The sequence below is a fragment of the Barbus barbus genome (genome assembly GCF_936440315.1).
Source record: "Barbus barbus genome assembly, chromosome: 27".
Taxonomy (NCBI): domain Eukaryota; kingdom Metazoa; phylum Chordata; class Actinopteri; order Cypriniformes; family Cyprinidae; genus Barbus; species Barbus barbus.
This window is the reverse complement of record NC_136755.1, coordinates 4,996,345-5,002,344: the sequence shown is the minus strand read 5'-3', so window position 1 is coordinate 5,002,344 and position 6,000 is coordinate 4,996,345. Positions and strand designations below refer to the sequence as shown.

Genomic DNA, 6,000 nt, shown 5'->3' with positions numbered 1-6,000 from the left:
CCAAAACTATGAGATCAAATAATAGGAATACGTTGAATTTAAATGTGGAAAGAGAACAAACAACTGCGTGATGCTATCATGTCAATATGGACCAAAGTCTCTGCGGAATGTTTCCAACACCTTGTTGAATCTATGCCACGAAAGAAATTAAGGCAGTTCTGAAGGCAAAAGCGGGTCCAACCCGGTACTAGCAAAGTGTACCTAATAAAGTGGCCAGTGAGTGTATATATATTTATGTATATACATATATAGTCGTGGCCTAATGGTTAGAGAGTCGGACTCGTAATCGAAAGGTTGTGGGTTCGAGTCTCGGGCCGGCAGGGATTGTAGGTGGGGGGAGTGAATGTCCAGCGCTCTCTCCACCCTCAATACCACGACTGAGGTGCCCTTGAGCAAGGCACCGAACCCCCAACTGCTCCCCGGGCGCCGCAGCATGGCTGCCCACTGCTCCGGGTGTGTGTTCACGGTGTGTGTGTGTGTGTGTGTGTGTGCATTTGTTCACTACTCACTGCTGTGTGTGTGCACTTGGATGGGTTAAACGCAGAGCACCAATTTCAAGTATGGGTCACCATACTTGACAATACGTCACGACTTTTTTACTTTTTATATATACAATGTCTGGATAAATCTGTTTTGTTTTGGACTAAAATGAACAGAGCAATTTCATATTTCTTTCTCTCGTTTTCATGCAATGAAATCTCGATGCAATGAAATGATCACAAAATGAAAAGTAAATGCACATTAGATGTGTAAATGATGGATTATTGGCATTTTATGTTCTTTGTGCTAAATGATGGGAAATGTAGTTTTCCATATTCGTATTGCTATTATGCCTTGTCATGTTATTTTCAGCATACTATGATTAGGTATGTGCTAAATCTAATCTCACATGCTAAACAAATAGAAATAAATAGAATGCGAATTGGGATAGAAATGGATGGATGGAAATTACACCCTCCAAGCATGAAGAAAATAATCAGAAACTTCAACATGTCTGTTAGCCTACTGTATGAATAACAGCCTGACCCTGATGTAAATCATGTTATGGTCTTAGGTATGAAAAAAAGGCAATCCTAAATGCAGTGTAATAAATTAATTCGACAACCCCATCTGTAGTGCCTCCCACTTTTAGGCAACTGAACTGAAGCATAAAGTGCATGATGCAAGTATGAAGCAAAGACAAGAAAATCTGCAATATTTCTCTTTTATTTAACAGCAGAGCATTGTGATTTCCAGCTGAATTAGTCTTCCAATTTTCTCTCAGACCTTGCTGATAAATCTGCTTTATTCTGGACTCTGTAGTGTCGTTCTGTGCTCACACCACCTGTGGCAGCTCATCTCAGCCCGTCTCCAGGGTTATGAGCGAATCCGCTGCAATCAAAGCCATTAACTGCAGCCTGCTTTCATCAAGTTAAACGCTGGTAATAAACCACAACCTGCGAGGAAAATGCAGCTAGCAGGAGAGCTAGGCCTGGGATATATGCATGTGACAGAGCTGTGACTCTATGCAGAAAATAAAGTCATTTCTGGGTTACTATGTTGAGTTTTTCTTTAATAACTACCAGAAATTATAAAATGGTGGCAACAGAGATCCGTTAAATCAAATTTACATGAGGTAGATCACATTAACATCCCATCTTACTTCTGTAATATGACTCATTTCTGTGAAACAGGGCATTAAATGGGAAAAATATTACTCTGGAAGTTTTGGGAATTGATTGAATTGTATGAAATGGGTGTTGGTTTAATAAGAAGAACTGATGTCAACTGGATAGTAAGTTATTTCGTTTTAACGAATGATTATGACAAAGTAAACGATCATAAAAAGACCTGAAACATGCATTAAGAAAGCAAAGAAGCTTGTGAATAACAAACACTCTTGAAACTGTGTGAAGAATGTGTCTACGTTGGAATTTATTCAGTGCATGGTGCTATATTGTACATTTGTCTTTTTTTCAGTGATGGCAAAAGAAAAAGGGGTGTGATGAGAAGAAAGAGAACCTCTGAGGACAAACGTACGATTCATTTTTTTTTCTTTACCCCAGACAAGCATAGGAAAGGAGTGCCACAATGAAGAAAACCACACACTGAACGAACTACAACACCTCGGTCTCTGTACAGGATACTATTTGAACTATTATAAAAGCGAAACATTTTAAAATAGACATTTAAAAACTGGATGTACTGGATTCGTCAGTTTGACGTGGGGCAGTATGCTTTACGCCACCGGCAGTGTTGATGCACAATATAAAATCCTCACTTTGATTTTCTAGAATTGAATTAACGCTCCAGAATGGTCAGTCGTGACCTTTAAAGTCAATCAGAGGCATTTGAATGTCTCAATGAATGACTGAAACTCATTTTAGTTTGCTGTAGAATCCGCCTGATCGCTTTCAGATTCACACTCGGCACAATTAATTACCATAATTGCTAATTAGCTCCATTCCTGGCTAATCGATTCCAATTCATCTAAAACCACTTCAGGTTGTGTGTGAATGCTCATTTTGAAGGCTTTCCAGATCTGCTATAGACCTCATGGGTAAGAACATACTGCCCCCTCTAGTAGAAAAGTAGAAATATACTGAAAATGAACAAAGTTATCCCTGCAAATCCCATTTAAAAACTGGCGGAGCTGGTGTTTGGGATTCTGGACCTAATACAAAAACATCAAAGCTGCATTTAAGAGAGCAGGGCATCTAAAATGCAAAGTACACACACAAACGAGAAACAAAACTGATGAAAATAAATAGAAATATCACAGAGTGTAGTCTCACTACAATACCCCACCCCATCTTCATCGGACCCCCAATCCATGATGACACAGGACGATTTTACCAACAAAACAAAAGAAACAATGTACAAGCCGTCAACAAATATGCAAAGTAACTTTAAAACACAAGAGAACATCTGAAATTGCTCCAGCATTCTGAATGAAAATAACACATTATTTTTACACCAAGAACAAAATAATACTTTCACATTTAAGAGGAACATAAAATGTGGGACTTTACAACAGGATGGTGTTCTGGACTAAGAACAGTTCACCCAAATTATGTAATTTACTCTCAATTTACTCCTGTTTTTCCAAACTTTTCTTTCTTCTGAGGAATTCAGATGTTTAGCAGAATGTTCAAGCTTCTCTTTCCATACAATGAAAGCAAAAAGAGTTCCAAAGTTACAAAAATGAGCACCATAAAAGTGTCAAAAAAGCAGTCATGTTCCATAATCCATAATCCAAGTCCTAGGACATCATATGATGGTTTTAAATCTACCCCTTCTCTGCAATGCTAAAATCGTATTTGCATGTTCAAACATTATCGATGTTAAACCTGTCAAATTTGAATGCATGTGAACGGAAATTAAATTATAGAACTCAAAGGAATGGTTCGCCAAAATCTCTATCATCATTTTATCAATTTTGCATGATTTTCTCTTGTGTGGGACACAAAAGAAGATATTTTGAAGAATGTTCCGGTGACTGCTGATTATCAAAAATCCTCAAAACATCTTGTCACAATATCTTTCAAAAAGGTAAGTCATACAGGTGTGGAACGACATTGAGTAAATGATGACAGAATTTTCTTTTTTGGGGGAACTATCCCTTAATTGAAGTCTTCCACTTTCTTGAAAAAGAGCAGCGTGAACATTCTGCTAAACTTCTCATTTTTGTTTCACGGAGAAAAGAAAATCCTAAATATAGCTTTTGCATCACTAGATGGCGAATTTGAATTTTGGGAGGGTGAACATCCCGTTTCAGATTATGACAGATAATCAACCAATTTCAAACAATAATAAAAATCAACAACAACAAAATGACACTTTAGAAACTTCCCGCCGCCCAGTTGTTATAATGTGAACCATGCCTTTGGAATCCACCCAAAAAAATACCGTATGAATTTGAGATAAAAAGTTGCTATTTAGCCACTGTTTTAGAAAACCATTTTGTAACATGGTTCAGTCCGTCATGGAATGTCATGGAGGTCAGGCAGCTTTTTTGAAAAAGTCTGCCTGAGGTGTTGAGAAGTGGATGAGAACTGGTCTTTGAATTCTGCTTGTGGACGCTGGACAGGAGTAGATGCTGGATGCTCAGTTTGCAGTATGAGTCGCTTGAGATCTGACAGATGTCTGGAAAGTGGTGTCTCAGACGGCAATGGCTGGGTGGCACATGTGCTGCTACGGGAAGTGTCTGTGAGGGGAACTCGTGGGTTGATGGGAAGGGGCTGGTTGTGAGGGATCTTGCGTTGTTTTTTCACATTCATAAACCCGACTGGTCCCGTTTTTTTCACCCTGCGTTGATGTGAGATCAAAGCTTAATCAACAATTATGCGAGACAAACAAAACAGGACAGCAAAAAGTAAACAGGTCAGAGAGTCAGTGATGAAAACCGGGATGGCCTGCTGCATGCAGACCTGAACGACATGGAAATAATGGTGGATGAGTGAAAGAAAGTGAAGTAAACATTGACGGGGCGAATGGAGTGAACTGGGTCTCTGCACGCACAACACAGGACACTGTGGGAACAAACTAGCAGGGCAGCATTACCCATTATCCTCTGGGAGCTCTGTGTCTGTATACATACCACCCTGACAGCTGGTTAAACAGCACCAGACGCCCAGTGCCTCACACAAACACACTAAAAGGCCTTCACTTTCTGGGCTTGTTTTTCATTTTTATTACGCATATTTCTGTAAGCCAAGTTCTATACAGTCAAAACAACAGATCAAAAGCAGTCTAAAATCCAAACATTCTGCTGATTTGTTTATTTTTAATGTTTTAAATGTTTAGAAATTTCAGATAAATGATTCTGTGTCGGTCTTTATAAGTGTTGTTTTTGTCAACTAAAAGTAAAACTGTTTGGTTAATAAAAAAAAGGCTGAAATATAGATTTCAAATACAATACATATTTTTAAAGGCCGTTTTCTCAAAATGAGTTTTCTCTCCAACATTGAGCCATATTCAGTAGCACTTACACACCGAACTTGTAATACAAAAAATGTGTGCAATTATCAACGTAATCAATCAACTAGGTAAGTAAGGTGATAAATATTAGTTTTTTATTTTTTACCCTAATCACCTGCAGTGTCTCGCCTTAAAAAAATACTAAAATAGCACTTCATCACGGCCCATAAAATTAGTAGTAATTTAGTAAAATAAATTACAAATTTTTATAGGTGGCATAATTAATGTAATCTAATTAATATGAGGTATCATCTAATAAATTAATTCAATATTAAATGAAATGCTGCATCCTCTTTGCCACCTCAATTGAAATTCTGGAGCTGAACTGGGATGTCACCGACCTGCTACAAGCATGTATAACGGCTGTAAATATGGCAGTATACGAGTGCTTTCTAAGGGACTGAGGTTTTTATTGGAGCACAGTTAATGGTGACAATAAAGCATACAGTTTAAGTGTCTGTGTCTAATTCCTATAGGACTTCTTTCTGTTGGTATGAGGTGTGCTATGGAGGGTTTGCATCGTTACCATCTTTTTAAAGGATCTTGCTTTATTTTTAATGGTAAAATTTTTGAAAGACAAGTGCTGTAATGGGTTTAATGTATCATGGGAGATGTTGTGGCTGTATGGCCCCTGGGAGAAGAGATTTAAACATATGCCGTAAACACATCAAACTCTAGTGCTATTAGTGAGCTACACTAAGAGGTCTGATACAATCATGTATTTGTACAGCAGCAATGAGCTAGAGACATTCATTACATGCAATAGTGAAAGGGAAGGCACGGTATGGGATGGAATCATAGATCTTAAATGTATATGCTAAAACAGAGGTCAGCAGTCTTTTTGACATGAAATCATCTTGAAATCACTCACAACCAAATACATTATCCATTTCTATATGAAAAAAAAAAAAAATATTTGGAAGAAGCATGCCTAAAGTTGTTTTTGCACTTTAAATAAAGCAAGAAATCCAGAAATTTCGTTTTTTTTTTCCAGCCATATGAATAAAATATGCTATAATTATACAGCAGACGATATAATCA

At 37.8% G+C, this 6,000-nt stretch overlaps 1 protein-coding gene across 2 annotated transcripts in view; it reads right to left on the bottom strand.

Moving 5' to 3' along the window:
- Positions 1-1,891: 1,891 nt before the first annotated feature.
- The window catches only part of epb41a (erythrocyte membrane protein band 4.1a), a 73,331-nt gene continuing 69,222 nt past the window's right edge, over positions 1,892-6,000 (bottom strand). For both annotated transcript variants that reach the window (XM_079381795.1, XM_079381796.1), the window contains one exon: positions 1,892-4,287. The gene's annotated coding sequence lies outside the window, so the exon portion shown is untranslated. The remainder of the gene's footprint in view (positions 4,288-6,000) is intronic.